At 42.2% G+C, this 18476-nt stretch overlaps 1 long non-coding RNA gene across 1 annotated transcript in view; it reads left to right on the top strand.

Moving 5' to 3' along the window:
- The first annotated feature begins 2928 nt into the window (after positions 1–2928).
- LOC143794023 (uncharacterized) overlaps positions 2929–18476 on the top strand; it is a 53002-nt gene continuing 37454 nt past the window's right edge. Inside the window, exons 1-2 of the long non-coding RNA XR_013220387.1 lie at positions 2929–3031; positions 4725–4857. This is a non-coding gene — a long non-coding RNA (uncharacterized LOC143794023). The remainder of the gene's footprint in view (positions 3032–4724; positions 4858–18476) is intronic.

The following is an 18476-nucleotide window of genomic DNA, read 5'->3' as shown; positions in this document are numbered from 1 at the left end:
TATTGGCGGTGAGTTGAGATGAAATAACAAACGTAGTATGAAAATAGGTTTAGCAAATTTGAGGTCCACTTACTACATAGCAGAAGACAGAAAGGACACTTTCATGGTCAGCTGAAAACCCTATCAAAAACACCATCCAGAAATTACTTTAAAACTCTGGCATTAACTCATAACACCAGAGTGGCAATTCCTGTTCACAAGAGCTTTCCAGACACAGTAACGAAACTACAGCTGTGAACTGGAACAAAAATGCAAAAACAAACATGGACAAGAGTCCAACTTATCTAGTAGTTGTCTAGGAGCAGGAACAAGCACAGAGAGGCTTCTGATAACATTGTTGACCGGCAAGCAACTAACAGAGCAGCAAGGTTATATAGCGACTCCCACATCTTGATGGGAACAGGTGAACAGAGAAGATGAAGACACCAGTTCCATTCCACCAGTAGCCACCGGGGGAGCCCAGAATCCAAATTCACAACAGTACACCATGCTAGTAACGGGTTGGACCCCCTTTTGCCTTCAGAACTGCCTCAATTCTTCGTGGCATAGATTCAACAAGGTGCTGGAAGCATTCCTCAGAGATTTTGGTCCATATTGACATGATGGCATCACACAGTTGCCGCAGATTTGTCGGCTGCACATCCCAAAGATGCTCCATACAAGGCAGGATGGATCCATGCTTTCATGTTGTTTACGCCAAATTCTGACCCTACCATCCGAATGTCGCAGCAGAAATCGAGACTCATCAGACCAAGCAACGTTTTTCCAATCTTCTACTGTCCAATTTCGATGAGCTTGTACAAATTGTAGCCTCAGTTTCCTGTTCTTAGCTGAAAGGAGTGGTACCCGGTGTGGTCTTCTGCTGCTGTAGCCCATCTGCCTCAAAGTTCGACGCACTGTGCGTTCAGAGATGCTCTTAGGCCTACCTTGGTTGTAACGGGTGGCGATTTGAGTCACTGTTGCCTTTCTATCAGCTCGAACCAGTCTGCCCATTCTCCTCTGACCTCTGGCATCAACAAGGCATTTCCGCCCACAGAACTGCCGCTCACTGGATTTTTTTTCTTTTTCGGACCATTCTCTGTAAACCCTAGAGATGGTTGTGCGTGAAAATCCCAGTAGATCAGCAGTTTCTGAAATACTCAGACCAGCCCTTCTGGCACCAACAACCATGCCACGTTCAAAGGCACTCAAATCACCTTTCTTCCCCATACTGATGCTCGGTTTGAACTGCAGGAGATTGTCTTGACCATGTCTACATGCCTAAATGCACTGAGTTGCCGCCATGTGATTGGCTGATTAGAAATTAAGTGTTAACAAGAAGTTGGACAGGTGTACCTAATAAAGTGGCCAGTGAGTGTATATATATATATATATATATATATATATATATATATATATATATATATATATACAGTATAAATATACCTATTCTATGTGTAGACATTTATTTTATCTATTCTATTCTATCCTGTCAGTGTGATTTTACTGTACACCGCACTGAATTACCGGCTTTTCTATAGAACACCGGTGCGTATTTCTCGCAAATCACACTGATGGTCCGTGTGTAATCCGTATTTTTCTCACCCCCATAGACTTTCATTGGCGGATTGTTTTGCGCAATACGCTGACAAACGCAGCATGCTGCGATTTTCTCAGCACGTAAAATATGGCAGAGAAATATTCGGCAGATAGGAGCTGCCCCATAGAGAAACATTGGTCCTTGTGCAATGCGTTATTTTTGCGCCTCTCATACGTCCGTATTCCTCTCTAGTGTGACCCCGGCCTTATACTTATCTAGTACTAGCTTTATCAGGTAGAGTAGTTCTTCTTAGTAGTCTATACTTCAGGAAGATAGCTGTCAGATGAGTGGCGGTTAATTCCTTACTGTCACGGATGATAGGATTTCAATCTGATTTTCAATCTTCATAGTGTGGATATTACTAACAATGTGGTCGGTTGCCAGTCTGATCTGTGTATGGAAAGGTAAAGAGAAAGAGAAGCTGAGCGGATTTATATATAGTTTTGTTGGAAAATAAATCAGTATTAGGTTGCGAGCAGGTTGCGGGATGCAGTAACGGAAAGGAGGCAGAGCAAGGGCTAACGTATTTACTAACAGGTGTATACTCCACGCAGGGGGAAGGCAGGGAAGCAGGGGTATTTAGAGATATAGGATGTGCAGTTTGTGGAAAATGCAAGATAAAATAAAACAATAACAAAGGTGCTCAAGATGTGACTTATCTGGCCTTGGCGACGTCCAGCATGCAATGTCCACAACGGTTAGCGTGCAGTGAGTCCAGTATAGTCCTGATGACGTAGATGAGCAGAGTCCTGGCGTCAAAAGATGAGTCTCTCATGTCTTTTGCGGGCTCTTTGGTCCGGGGTCCGGCAAAGGGGGCGTACACAGTTCACAGCGATGAAAGAGCCTAACGTGGCTCAACAGACATACACCGGGGCGTCAGGGTCCAGTTCACGGTAGCACCCCCAGTCTTGCTTAAGCGGTATGCACACGGTACTCACAGGCCTGGAGCGTTTGGCACCTTGTTTTGTGGGAGCCAATGGGCACTCGGCAGGTCTATGGTCAGGAGTGGGTAATAAATACAGAAGTGGGACGTATTTCTATTGTACTTTTCCTCTGGTTAAATTGTTCCCAAGGCACCAGAGAGATGATTCTATTCCTTAATTCATCCAAAATGCATCATAAAAGCAACATTTCGGCCAACAAGAGGCCTTTTTCTAGCTTCATTTGTCATTTTGTTTATGCTTGAAAAAGGCTGCTTCCTAGCCGAAATATTGCTTTTATGATGCATTTTGAATGAATAAAGACATAGAATCATTGCTCTGGTGCCATGGAAACAATTTAGCTTATCGTCCTAATTGTCTCAATGTTCAGTGAAAAACTACCGCCCTTACTTCATTGAGAGAATAAGGAAGAGAAGCTAGATGGCACGTGAAGAGAAGTATGAAAATCCCATACGAGTGGTCATGTGATGAGATGACCACTGGAACTAGCAAGTAGAGCTGAATCCTGACAGTGAGTATACAACACTCTGTTACGTTTTGGCATGCTACAGTGCTTAATGTTATAATTATGCTACTAACATACAGATATAGTAATTTCGTAACTTGGCAGACAGCACAATAGTTTACTCACATAGCCATGTATTATGTTATCTGGCAAGTTATGTATTGCAACATACAGTATGTACAGGATCAGAACCAATAACAGTATAGAAATACATCACTAGAACCACCAACAGTACAGAAATACAGCACAACAACCACCATCAATACAGGAATACATCACCAGAAGCAGTAGCTGTACATAACAACTGCATCACAACCACCATCAGTACAGAAATAAATCACTAGAAGCTTCATAAGTACCACATTTCCTGGTCAGGGGAGGAAGCAAAATAAGGTATATAAGCATTACAGCACGGGATCACGAGTGATACATGACCCAGCGGACTGTATCACACATGATATGATTGCATATTTTGCTCAGTGGACTGAGTCACACGTAATAGCATTAGATACATTAGCTCAACGGTTTGCATCAAACATGATAGGATTAGATAACTGGCTCTGTGGACTGTATCTCACATGATAGAATTAGAAAAAAAAACAGCTTTGCAGACTGTATCACACATGATAGGATTAGATGCACAACTTAATGAATTGTATTATACATGATAGGATTAGATACAAATGTGGATCGTATCACACATGCAACGGTGATTTCACCAAGTGACATGTGCTCATAATTGCAGTATGGGAGATAGGGTCAAACGCTGATCGCAGTCTCCTATGGCCTGTAGTGCTGTATTTGTGGTGTGTGTAATGGTCTGACACTTACATACTATCAAATATAAATGGCAACCCTCAGTAGCTGCAGAAAAAAAAAGCTAAAATAGTACATTTTATTTTGTTTAAAAAAATAAACCTATAGCCAATTATTAATAAAAAAATTGTGACACATTCCACATTATTTTAAAGGGACTCTGTCATCTGAATTTGGAGGGAACAATTTTCAGCCATAGGGGTGGGGTTTTCGGGTGTTTGATTCACCCTTTCCTTACCCGCTGGCTGCATGCTGGCTGCAATATTGGATTGAAGTTCATTCTCTGTCCTCCATAGTACACGCCTGCGTAAGGCAAGATTGCCGTGTGCAGGCATGTACTATGGAGGACAGAGAATGAACTTCAATCCAGTATTGCAGCCAGCATGCAGCCAGCGGGTAAGGAAAGGGTGAATCAAACACCCGAAAACCCCGCCCCTATGGCTAAAAATTGTTCCCTCCAAATTCAGGTGACACAGTCCCTTTAAAGGCTAGAGTAGCGTATAGCATCAGATGTAATATGCTAATGACACTCGACTCAAACTCTGCTGCGAGTATGAGCAGAGTGTCAGTGCTCTGTGCTCCGATCCTCTCGCATGACAGAATCGCAGCACAGTTGCAGACGAGGCAGAAAGACTACGGTAATCGCACTACACTCGGATGACATTCGAGTGCAGCCAGATGTTTCACACGCACCCATAGACTTGTATGGGTGAGTGTGATCCAATTGTCGGATGTACCTACAGCATACTGCGATTATTTTCTCATAGCGAATTGGCATGAGAAAATAATCACAGATCTACACTGCCCCATAGAATAATACAGATTCGAGTTCTATCCTATTTTTAATAAGATTGCACTCGTCCGGTTTATATGTTCTCAACAGGGCAGACAAAGTACGCCTGCGCAGGAGCCGCGACAGGAAGCAAAGAAGAGGATGTCATCACATCAAGATGGGAGGCGCCGTACCCGGACCTCCGACGCCCATCGGACCCGGACTGCACTGGGACCGCCACTGGGTGAGTAAAATATAATCTGTTTTTGTTATCTTTCAGGTTACATGGGGGGGGGGCTTATCTACAGCATTACAGAATGCTTATAGGGCCAAAATTAGGTGACAGATTCCCTTTAACAATGGACTATAAAAGCCGGGACACCAACTGGCTTAAACAAATCTCTACTATTGTTGGGGACAATTCACATAAGATTATTGAGAGTAACAATACTAGCTTTGAGATATATAAGCAGCGACTGAGGGATTTAGGGTACCGTCACACATTGAAATTTCCATCGCTACGACGTTACGATTCGTGACGTTCTAGCGATATCGTTACGATATCGCTGTGTCTGACACGCTACTGCGATCAGACACCCTGCTGAGAATCGTACGTCGTAGCAGATCGTTTGGAACTTTCTTTCGTCGCTTGATCACCCGCTGACATCGCTGGATCGTTGTGTGTGACAGCGATCCAGCGATGTCTTCGCTTGTAACCAGGGTAAACATCGGGTAACTAAGCGCAGGGCCGCGCTTAGTAACCCGATGTTTACCCTGGTTACAAGCGTAAACGTAAAAAAACAAACCGTACATACTCACCCGTCGGTGTCCTTCAGGTCCCTTGCCGTCTGCTTCCTGCTCTGAGTGCCGGCCGGAAAGTGAGAGCAGAGCGCAGCGGTGCTGCGATCTGCTCTCACTGTACGGCTGCACTCAGAGCAGGAAGCAGACGGCAAGGGACCTGAAGGACACCGACGGGTGAGTATGTACGGTTTGTTTTTTTACGTTTACGCTGGTAACCAGGGTAAACATCGGGTTACTAAGCGCGGCCCTGCGCTTAGTTACCCGATGTTTACCCTGGTTACCCGGGGACTTCGGCATCGCTCCAGCGCCGTGATTGCAACGTGTGACCGCAGTCTACGACGCTGGAGCGATGATTATACGACGCTGCGACATCACGAATCGTGCCGTCGCGACGTCACGAATCGTGCCGTCGCAGCGATGAAAATTTCAATGTGTGACGGTACCCTTACTATTTAAACCCACCAAAACATGGTGGAATAGCAAACACTAGTGCAATATTTGCAATACAAGCTTATTCCATGAGGCTTGAGAGTTCAAGTATTTCCTTCCTTCTTAATTAAAGATGTGGGTATTACACAAAAATGGGAGGAAGCATGCCACAATTGTTCTAAAACTTTTTTGGAGTTACTTATCTCTCTTGATCAAAAGAAACTTGAGGCATTAGAGGGTCAAACATGTTCTATACAGGACAGACTCAAAGAAAAATTGCCCCCAATTGAACTAACTGCCTTTGACGAAGACCTTAACCCTGCTGTTCTGTTAGGTCAAAAATGACCGTTTTTGAAATTCTATAATGTTATAAAAATTCAGCGTGTGATTCTGAGACTTGAGGCTCCCTGACTTTTCATCATTAGGGGGGTACTCTCTGTGGGAATTTTTTTTTTTTTAAATTTTTGTTTACTTTATTTGGTACAATTTTTTTTACACTTGTACTGTTCGGTCAAAAATGACCGATAGGCCTTTATTCAGCTCTCCAGACAATTTTTGACAAAAATAAAGGTGCTATCACCTCATTTTGAACTATATATTGCATCTACTACTATTTATCAATGTATCTGACTACTTTTGGTCAGAACAGATTTACACATACCAACATTTTCAAGTTGCGATACAGCCGACGGATTCGCTTCCAGTATAGCTATGCGCAATTTATTTCACTGGTTTTTATTTACCCTGCTGTTCATATAGATCTAGTTCCATTCAGTTGTCAACATTTCATATTGTAAATCATGATTTTCTGATTTTCCATGTGTTTGCTGGTTGTACAGTATTACACTGTGCAATGCTGTCCTAAGCAGAATTCACCTAAAGTGTTGTACTGTGAGCTTTTTCCTGCTGCAGGGTGGTGTCTGCTCTGATCTTATCTGTAGACAGATAACATAGCAGTGTAGAGTTTCAGTTCAGCTGGAGACAACACAGAGTGAGCAGAGGTTCAGACGTCAGACAAAAAACCTTTTTTTAAAAAAAAAGTTTGTATATAGTTTAGAATAAAGAAAAGTTTTTATGTGCAATATGAAGCAAATATTGCAAAAAATGTTAATTTATTTGATTCAAAAAATAAAAGTTTTTGATTTAATTTTTCATCTGATTATTGAAAACCATGTTCACATACAGTAAAACAATGCAACAGGTAATCAAATAACACTTGAATTAGGTACAAATCACAACTTTGTTAGGTTCGGTCAAAAATGACCGGGAACAGTATAAGTGTATAAAAAACAACGTTTTTTGCCATTTTATAGAGAAAAAAGCTTTTTTTTTTTTTTTTTTGCCTTTGAAAAAAGTATATCTACATAATGTTTGATATTATTACTTATAGTTAACATTTAGATCAAGATTTTTTTTTTATCTGCAAAAATAATCAATTTTTACAAAAATCGAAAAAATACCATGTTCCCTTTTGGATATAAAAAAAATATAAAACAAGCTTTGTATTTATTTATTTTTCTGGTATTTGAACAACCATCTTCACAAGCAATATAATAATGCAAAAACTGTTTAAAAAAACCACTTAGATTAGCTAAAAATGATTATTTTATAAGGACGGTCAAAAATGACCGGGAACAGTACAAGTGTATGTGAAATCTAAACAGAACAGCAGGGTTAAGAAAAGTTAAAGTAAATGGGAACAGGATCTCATAAAAACTAAGACACATAAATTTCAGCGAGATCAAACAAACAGAGTATACAAATGGAAAACACATCGTAACCTCTCCCAATCAGGTTCCATTAATTCGGTTTCCAGCAGTTTGTCACATATATCGTCTGATACCAGTGGCAAGGAGCCATCAACCAACTTCAGAAGTTATAACACCTGTCAGACGACATATGGACGTAAACACAGCAAATATTAGAACTTCAAACAGAGTTACGACTTAAAAGTAATCAAAGATGTATTTCTCTTTGCTCACAAGCTAATTTTGAAAAAATTCCACAACAAAAATTCCACTAACACACCTTCCTCAACAGAGGCAGAATTGGAAGCACTCCATATACTAGAGGAATTACTTCTTGAACAACAAAAACCACAACTGAATAAGTTCCCTGATTTTATTAAAAAGAAATCTAATAACTTCCCCCTATCACCTTGAACTCATTGGTGGAAATATTTGTTGGGATGGTATGTAATAAATAGTGATGAGCGAATATACTCCTTACTCGAGATTTCCTGAGCACGCTCGGGTGTCCTCTGAGTATTTGTAGCTAAATCTCCGAGCACTAAAAAATACTCGGAGGTCACCCGAGCATGCTCGGGAAATCTCGAGTAACGAGTATATTCACTCATCACTAGTAATGAACTTTACCAACTACTAATCAAAAGACCTTATGACAACTTAACATACATGCAACGCCAAGCATTAAAGGAGCTTAAGGATATGAAACAGGTTGTATTTAAACCAGCTGACAAAGATGGTAATGTGGTGGTTTGGCTGGTTTAACAGTATGAGAAAGAAGCATTTAAACAGATAAGGGTATGTGTCCACGTGCCGTTTTACATCCGGAATAGCAGCGGATTGAACGCTGCGTGGAGCCGCAGCGTTCAATCCATAGCGTCCAGATGTTACAGCATAGTGGAGGGCATTTTATGAAATCCCGTCTCCACTATGCGTGGTAACACGCACCCGGCGGCCCTGCGATTACGGACATGCGGCGCGTCTTTTTAGATCGCAGCATGTCCGTGTACCTTGCGGCGATGCTGCGCCGCCGCAAGGTACTGTAAATCACAGGGCCCTATGTGTGGGGTGCGATGATGCCGGATGTGTGCAATGAACACATCTGGCATCATCGCGTCTCCAGAAGGGGGCGGAGCAAGTTTGCTGCTCCGTCCAAACCGCCAGCCATCCTGAAAGTGGACACGTACCCTCAGTGACGATGTTTGTTATAACAAACTGGCCTCAGACCCCACAGCCACCTTCCAGAGACAAAAGTTGGAAAAGGTCTGCATCACTAAAACGGTATAGGAAGGACTATGTGTTACATTTCCGATCATACCAACTATATACTTTCTACCTGAATTTCACAAGAACTTAATAAATCCACCAGGAATTGTCTCCGGATGTGGAGGATTGAGTGAACCAGTTTGCTGATTCGTCGACTATTATCTTAAACCTTGTGTAGCAGAATTACCCTCATACATTAGGGACTCAGGGAATGTCTTACAAAGACTACAGTACAATTACATTTCAACCTATGATTCTTATTCCATACTCCAGATACCGCTGGCATGTATTTACTATTTTGCCCATACATACAATGGCCGCTCAGATGCTGCGCGCTTGACATTCTTCCGCTGTGTGCGCGTGCCCGCTCACGCGCCTCGCCTGTGACGTCATAGGTACAAGTGCTATCTGTGAAAAAATAGTACTCGTACTGGGAAAAACTGGCTGGTGAAGAGTCCTAAAAAATATGGTTATGAGTTATCAGTGCTAGAGCCAAGATCATAAAGTAATGATTGGAGATGAGCGAATAAATTAGCGTGGAATAGAATTTTACAAAAATAAGCATTCGCCAAATGCAGATCTTTTGCACTGTACTTCCAGGAAGATTTTAGCAAAATGTCGCAAAAGGCCATGAAAATATTAAAATATATTAGCCTATTCACCCGCAACCCTGTTTTCACCTTCATGACCAGGCCAATTTTTACAATTCTGACCACTGTCACCTTATGAGGTCATAACTCTGGAACGCTTCAACGGATCCCACTGATTCGGAGACTGTTCTTCTGACATATTGTACTTCATGACAGTGGTAAAAAATTTTGATATGACTTGCATTTATTTGTGAAAAAAATGGAAATTTGGTGAAAATTTAGAAAATTTTGCAATTTTAAAACTTTTGATTTTTATGCCCTTAAATCAGAGAATCATATTGCATAAAATACTTAATAAATAACATTTCCCACATGTCTACTTTACATTCGCACAATTTTTGAAACATAATTTCTTTGTAATTATAAGGGTTAAAAGTTGACCAACGATTTCTCATTTTTGCAACAAAATTTGCAAAGCCATTTTTTTAGGGACCACCTCACATTTGAATTGGAAGCCCTTATATTTCTGTTAACAAATGACACATCTGAGTGAGGACTTGCTTTTTTGTGGATTGAGTTGAAGCTTTTATTGGGAACATTTTAAATTACATTTATGATCACATTCATCCGGCGCTCTACGCAGAGCACGTACGTCGGGGTTTCCATCTAAATCTCCGAATGATGTGACAGATTAAACCCCTATGGATCCATTCACTATAATGAGGCAGGAGAGTTACTCTGGACTTCTTCTGGCCTCTGTTCAGCGGTGTCCTTCTTTTCAGAAATGCACAAATCTGTGGCAGACGGCACTTTTATGCAATCCTAAAAAGACGGACACAACCGGATCACAGGTCGCATGGCGTCCGCAGTGCCTCCATCTGCCTCATTATAGGGAATCTTCTGCCGGGGGTTCCATCTAAATCAGGTATTTCAGAGATTTACATGCAGGAAAGATATATATCTTGGTACCGTGTTAGCCAGTAGATAGAAAGATGTTTAGAATTGAGAGTCGTCAGTGGTTGATACCTTTTAATGGCTAACTGAAAAGATGGTAACAAATTGCAAGCTTTCGAGACTACACAGGTCTCTTCATCCGGCATAGACTAATACAAATTCTGAAGAATCACATATTTATGCACAACATAGCACAGAAAAAAAAACCATGGATAAGACAGGTGGCATGAAGCAGAATTACTATGAGTGATAAACAGTTATGTCCATAAATGTTCGGCCAGTTCTTAGATAAGGAATTTTTTAATGTCCTGATTGGGGTCTCTGTTGTGATGACCCCTTATAGTCTGAAGGGCAAGTTCCTTAGTTGATGTAAAAAGACATAAATCCATGCGACACATTCATTCCACTACTAAGACAGTCAAAGGTCGTCATCAGTTTATATTCCCGGACTCTTCTGTCTCTCTGAGTTTTGAAGTTACCTTTTAACACAAGTAATTTCATGTCCATAATGTTATGATTTGGGAGACAAAAATGTATTGCGTGGCGGTGAGAATTCATTCTTGTTCCAGTTTCTGCCCTGTCTCCCTTACATACAGGCCCCCAGTTGGACATTTAGTACAAATAATTAGGTACACCACATTAGAAGTGTCGCAGCTGAAAGTACCTGGTATCTTGTAGTCCTGATGTGAGTTGGGGATCTTTATCTTGTCCGTGGTCATTATAAATGGACAGATTTTAAATTTTTTCTGATTGCAGGGAAAGGTACCTGCAGTTGTTGGAGAGGACAGAGAGCTCTTGACAATGATGCTTCTTAGATTTGGGGGCTGTCTAAAACACAGTAGTGGGGGGTCTGGAAAAATGGATTGTAATCGAGCATCTTTTTGTAGTAAAGGTTGTAATTTCCGTGCAGCTCCCCTTAGCACCTCCAGATTTGGATTGTAGGTGACCACTAGAGGTACCCGGTTATTTTCTTCTTTAGCTTTGTAATGTAGCAGGTGATTCCTTGATATTCTGGTGGCTCTTGTAATCTGGTTTTCAATTGTTCTTGGATGGTAGCCCTGATTCAAAAAGGTCTTTCTGAGGCGATCAAGGTGTTCATCCCTATCCATTGGGTTGGAACATATACGATTGTATCTGATGGCTTGGCTGTAGACAATGGAGTTTTTTATGTGTTTTGGATGGAAACTGTCCCATTTACTTTCAGGTACTTTCAGCTGCGTCACTTCTAATGTGGTGTACTTAATTATTTGTACTAAATGTCCAACTGGGAGCCTGTATGTAGGGGAGACAGGGCAGAAACTGAGAACAAGAATGAATTCTCACCGCTACACAATAAGAGAGAAAAGAATGGATCTACCTGTGGCAATACATTTTTGTCTCCCAAATCATAACATTATGGACATGAAATTACTTGTATTGAAAGGTAACTTCAAAACTCAGAGAGACAGAAAAGTCTGGGAATATAAACTGATGACGACCTTTGACACTCTCACTGCAGGAATGAATGTGTCGCATGGATTTATGTCTTTTTACATCAACTAAGGAACTTGACCCTCAGACTATAAGGGGTCATCACAACAGAGACCCCAATCAGGACAATAAAACATTCCTTATCTAATAACTGGCCCAACATTTATGGACATAACTGTTTATCACTCATGGTAATTCTGCTTCATGCCACCTGTCTTATCCATGGTTTTTTTTTTTCTGTTCTATGTTGTGCATAAATATGAGATTCTTCAGAATTTGTATTAGTCTATGCCTGATGAAGAGACCTGTGTAGTCTCGAAAGCTTGCAATTTGTTACCATCTTTTCAGTTAGCCATTAAAATGTATCAACCACTGAGGACTCTCAATTCTAAACAGACATTTACATGGAAACCCTGGTGTAAGCGCTCAGCATAGAGTGCAGGATAAATGTGAGCCGAGCCTTACTGCGATCTTTTGGAGGCGGAATGACACTTTTTATTGTGAAAACTAGTTTTTGCATCAACATAGACAGCTATAATTTTTTCATATTTGGACCGAAAAAGTCATATTATAGCTTGTTTTTTGCGGGACGAGCTGACGTTTTTATTGCTACCATTTTCAGGTACATGACAATTTTCGATCAATTTTTATTCAGCAGTATGATGATAAAGTTTTTATTTTTTTATTTACATAAATAAATGGATTCATTGGAAAAATATTTGTTTGGGATTTAAAAAAAATATATTTTTACACTTTTTAATAGGTATGTCTTTATTTTACTTTTTTACATTGTCCCAGTACGGGACTTTACTGTATAGCATCAGATTGCTTATCCGATGTTCTGCAACGCATCTGCACTGCAGGGCATCGGAGCTGCATCTGACAAGCAGGGAAGGAGGCATCTCAGGTCCTGCTCTGAACAGGCATTGACACGGTACCTTCCCTGAAGGACCCCGCGGCCGTGGGTCTCCATGGAGACCATCACGACAACGAGACAGCATTTGGAAGTGCGCAGGGCATGAGTTCTCTGCACGATTCTCCTTTATGTCGCTGTCATTACTGACAGCAGCATCAGAGGGGTTAAATGCTCACGATCGGTGCTAGCCACAATTGTGGGTGTTGCTGCGGGGTGTCAGCTCTCACACAGAGATGACAACCTCACACGATCATCGCGGCGCTCAGCGTGAGGCAGAGCGATCGTGCCGCCATACATGTACTGCTGTTTGTGGAAACATAGCTCCCGCAGAGTAGTATATGTACGGCGCATGTTGGGAAGGGGTTAAATAATAATTTAAAAAATTGGGGACTGTGCACTCATTGCAGATTTGTCGCCTTTTTTGTCTGCGCAGATTTGTCACAAAACCTAAAGGATTTCCTGATGCCGGCAAAGTGAATGAGAACCCTGAAGTCTCCTGCACACTTTGCTTATTTTTGACTTGCAGGTTTAAATCTACAGCATGTCAATTTTTTCAGGGTTTTTGCTGCAGATTTCACCCAAACTATCAAGTTTAGAAAAATCTACCACAAAAACACAACTAAAAAACATGGCAGAAACGCACCTATTGTAGGCTGTGTTTTCCTGTCAAGACATGCAGAAATTTCTCCATCAATTACTTACTGGTAGGTGTGCACATACCCTTATACTCACCTTGCCAGTCATCTCTTTGGCCCCTCTGCATCATCCATCCGCCCTCGCCGTATCTTCAGAGGATTTTGCTCATGTGAACGCATGGTCACGGCGTCAGGAGCATGGTAGAGACCATAAAAATTAGTAGTACATGCAAAGGCCCATATGTCTGGAATAGTATGGCAAATTTGAAAAACAAAAAATGTAATACTCAGGGGAGCAGCAGGAATAAGATAAAAGCAAAAAATGGCTATTTTTTATGTGTTGACAGGTTCTATTTAAGTGGAAGTATTACATTTAGGATTTGAAGGCTAATTTAATCAATATTGGGCGTTCTTGAGCATACTCGATTGCCAATTATTGGCTTGTGTAACCATGATTGGATCGTAATGCAGGCATTAAAATGACTTTTGGGACGATCTTCAGAGTGAATTTTGGCACGATCTTCACCACTTTGACATCATATAAATATTAAGAACATGGAAGAGGTCAATAGCTATTTGGTGAGCTGCAATGCATGCTACTAGTGATGAGTAAGTGTGCTCATTATTCAAGTTTTCCGAGCATGTTCGGGTGTTCTCCGAGTATCTTGGGTGTGCTTGTAGATTATGTTTGTGTCCCCACCAGCTGCATGATTTGCGTCTGTTTGACAACCTGAATGCATGCAGGGATTGCCTGTTTGTTAGGGAATCTCCACATGTATTCAAATCATGCAGCTGCGGGGACACAAACATAATCTACGAGCAGGCCCAAGATACTGGGAGAACACCAAAGCATGCTCGGAAAACTCGAGTAAAGAGCGCACTCGCTCATCACTATATGCTACATGCTCACAGACTTACCAGTGGAAAAGCCAAACTTCACCTGCCAGAAATGCAAGCTTGTGTCCCTGTTGGAAGAAAAGTTGCAAAGTCTAAAAGAGAGAATAGATACATTGAAAATTATTAGGGAGGTTGAGGAGTTTTTAGGCAGAGCAGAAGAATCTCTTCAGAATATAGAAAGAGAAGAAATTTGTAGTGCACCTTAAAAAACAGAGGATTGGAAGCATGTAACCAAGAGAAGCAGGAGGATCGGGAGGCAGTCAGCACGAATACTGCTCAGGAACCAGTACCAGGCTCTCACGCAGGAGAATGATTTTCAAATACATCAAGATAAGACTTTGACCACAAAGAACAACCTTGTAAGCACTCAGAGTCCTCTTGAATGGAGAAAGAAAAATGTTCTGCAGAAGAAACAGAGTGGTGGTCATGGGGAACTCCCTGTTGAGGGGAACAGAGGCCGCTATCTGCAGACCGAATACAACCTCACGAGAAATGTGCTGTCTTCCACATATAAAAATAAAATGTGTTTGAAAGGATATCAGGACTCTTCAGACCTACAGATGACTACCCATTCCTGCTAATACCTGTGGGGACAAATTACACAGCAAGAAAGGAGCTGGAAACCATCTGCAGTGACTTTGAAGCCTTTGGCAAAAAAAGTGAAAGAACTAGGAGTGCAGGTCGTCTTTTCATCCATCCTCCCAGTGGATGGCCATGGAACAAGGAGGTGGAACAAGATTCTACAGGTAAACAACTGGCTATGTCAATAGTGCCGTCAGCAAGGATTTGGATTTTTGGATCACAGAATTACCTACATGATGGACTACTTGCTAGAGATGGGTTGCAGCTTACCAAGTCTGGAAAATGCATATTTGGAATTTGCCTGGCTACACTCATCAGGAGAGCTTTAAAGTATAACATTATGGGAAGGGAAGTGAAAGGCCAGGGAAGGTCATACAGTGAACAAGTACTATTGAGTACCATTTAGTACCATTTAGTCCCACCATCGAACACACGAGACGCTCTCACAAATCACTTAACATCTGCTCACTCTTTCTATCCTCCTTCTCCTAGTCGCAGGAGATCTCTCCCGCCCCGCCCCCCCATGTTATAGCAAGTCAAACCTCCCAACTGCTACACTCAGAAACACCTCTAACCTTATTAATATTCCCTACATGCCTTCTGTCTCTTTCAATTGTGCCCTTGGGAATTCTCGATCACGTGTGTAATAAACTCCCCTTCATCCATGACTTTTTCCTTACTTCTTACTGAAAACTGGATCCAGCAGTCAAACACCACCGCTGCTGCTGCTCTTTCATATGGTGGACTACACTTTTCCCATACCCCAAGATCGGACAACAGAGCAGGTGGAGGCATTGGTCTGCTCCTATCAACCAAATGCACCTTCCAAGTTATTCCCCAAGTACCCTCACTTGTCTTCCCTTCTTTTGAGGTCCATGCGGTCAGACTCTACATCCGCTTCTCCATGCAAGTGGTGATGGTGTATCGTCCTCCCGGCCCCTCTCTTCAGTTACTGGATCATTTTGCCACCCGGCTTCCACATTTTCCCTCCTGTGACATCCCCACCCTCATCATGGGTGATTTCAACATCCCCATTGCTTTTCCCCTCTCCCCATCTGCTTCTCACCTTTTATCTCTTGCCTCCTCTTTCGGCCTCTCACAGCATACTATCTCTCCATCGCGTGAAGACGGAAACTCCCTCAACTTGGTCTTCTCTCGGCTTTGCTCAGTAGATGATTTCACAATCTCCCCTCTCCCGCTCTCTGTCCACAACCTTCTTCCATTCTCTATCAAGAATTGCCATCCCCCTCAGGTCATCCCCACTCTCCAAACTTATACAAACAAACAGGCCATTAACTCCCAGAAACTTATGAAGAACTTGCAGTTATCATTGGCCCCGCTCTCCTCCCTCTCATGTCCTGATTCTGCATTGAAGCATTACAATGAAACCCTGCAAAGTGCCCTGGATGAAATTGCACCTCCTACACATACCGGTAGAACTACACGGCACAGACGGCGACAACCGTGGCACATGCTGCAAACACGTTTCCTGCAGTGGTGCTTCAACGTCTGTGGAGACTATCTAATCTAACAGAAGATTTCATCCATTATAAGTTTATGCTTAAAACATACAACTCTGCCCTTCACCTCTCCAAACAAACCTATTTCAACACCCTCGTCACTTCATTGTCCAATAACCCTAAACTTCTCTTTGACACTTTTCATTCCCTACTCAACCCAAGAGTGCAGACAAAGAATCTCTGTGCTGACGATCTGGCCAATTACTTCAAAGAAAAAATTTACCATATCTGACAGGAAATTATCTCCCAATCCCCTCATGCCATGCACTGTCCTCCCTCCCCCACTGCATCTAGCTCACTCTCTGACTTTGAACCAGTCACAGAAGAAGTAGTCAGGCTCCTTGCATCTTCTCGCTGGACCACTTGCACCAGTGACCCCATTCCGTCACATCTCCTCCAGTCCCTTTCCCCTCCTGTCACCGCTCAGCCAACAAAAATATTCAACCGCTCTCTCTCTTTCTGTATATTTCCCTCCTCATTTAAGCATGACATCATACATTCATTACTTTGAAAGCCATCCCTCAACCAAAACTGTGGCACTTACTATAGACCTGTCTCTAATCTTCCCTTCATCTCTAAACTTCTCGAATGCCTGGCCCTCTCCAGCCTTATCCACTATCTCTCAGATAACTCTCTTCTCGACCCTCTTCAATCTGGCTTCCGCTCTTTACACTCTACTGAAACTGCCCTCACTAAAGTCTCTAATGATCTACTAACAGCTAAATCTAATGGTCACTACTCCATGCTAAATCTCTTGGATCTCTCTGCAGGATTCAACAATGTGGATCATCAGCTCCTCTTCACTATGCTACAGTCCATCGGCCTCAAGGACACCATTCCCTCCTGGTTCTCCTCCTATCTCTCTGATCGCTCTTTCACTGTATCCTTTGCTGGTTCCTCTTCCTCTCATCTTCTCCTTACTGTCGGGGTTCCTCAAGGATCAGTCCTAGGCCCCTCCTCTTCTCTTTGTATACCGCCCATATTGGAAAAACAATCAGTAGATTTGGGTTACAGTACCATTTCTATGCAGATGACACCCAATTATACACTTCTTCTCCTGACATCACACCTGCCTTTTTAGAAAATACCAGTGATTGTCTTACCGCTGTCTCTAACATCATGTCCATCTGAAACTGTCAAAAACTGAACTCCTCGTGCTTTCTCCCTCTACTAACCTACCTTTGCCTGACATTGCCATCTCCATGTGTGGTTCCACCATTACTCCCAAGCAACATGCCCACTTGATTCTGAGCCTTCATTCACCCACCACATCCGATCACTGGCTCGCTCTTGTTATCTGCACCTCAAAAACATTTCTAGAATTCGACCTTTTCTGACTGTCGACACTGCAAAAACTTTTACTGTTTCTCTTATTCATTCTCATCTGGACTATTGTAATTCTCCACTAATCGGCCTCCCTTTTACCAAACTCTCCCCTCTCCAATCTGTTCTAAATGCTGCAGCCAGGATCATATTCCTCACCAATAGTTATACCGATGCCTCTACCTTGTGCCAGTCATTACACTGGTTACCCATCCATTCCAGAATCCAGTACAATCTTATTACCCTCATCCAAAAAGCACTCCACGGCTCAGCACCACCCTACATCTCCTCCCTGGTCTCAGCCTACCACCATACCCATGCTCTCCGTTCTGCTACTGACCTGACGTAAATAACCTCAATAATCAGAACCTCCCACTCCCATCTCCAAGACTTTTCACGTTCTGCGCCCAGTTCTTTGGAATGCAGTACCCAGGTTAATACAATTAATTCCCAATCCCCACGGTTTTAAGCGTGCCCTAAAAACGCATTTGTTCAGAATGACCTACCGCCTCAACACATTAACCTAACTATGACTGTGTTGCCCATTCATATAACTTAAAACATAATCACGTTCCTCGCATCATGTTCTCATACGCTTTATGCATTTAATCGCCCTCTGTGTCTGTACAGCTACATATGTAGGCTGTTAACTGGTTCATGCAGCTTTATATGAACACAGTGTAAGAAACCACTATGGCTGGCCCGAACAACGAAAGCAGTTGTTATCATCCACCT

The sequence above is a fragment of the Ranitomeya variabilis genome, chromosome 1 (genome assembly GCF_051348905.1).
Source record: "Ranitomeya variabilis isolate aRanVar5 chromosome 1, aRanVar5.hap1, whole genome shotgun sequence".
NCBI classification, from domain to species: Eukaryota; Metazoa; Chordata; class Amphibia; order Anura; family Dendrobatidae; genus Ranitomeya; species Ranitomeya variabilis.
The sequence above is the reverse complement of the archived record's forward strand: the minus strand, read 5'-3'. Positions and strand labels throughout refer to the sequence as shown.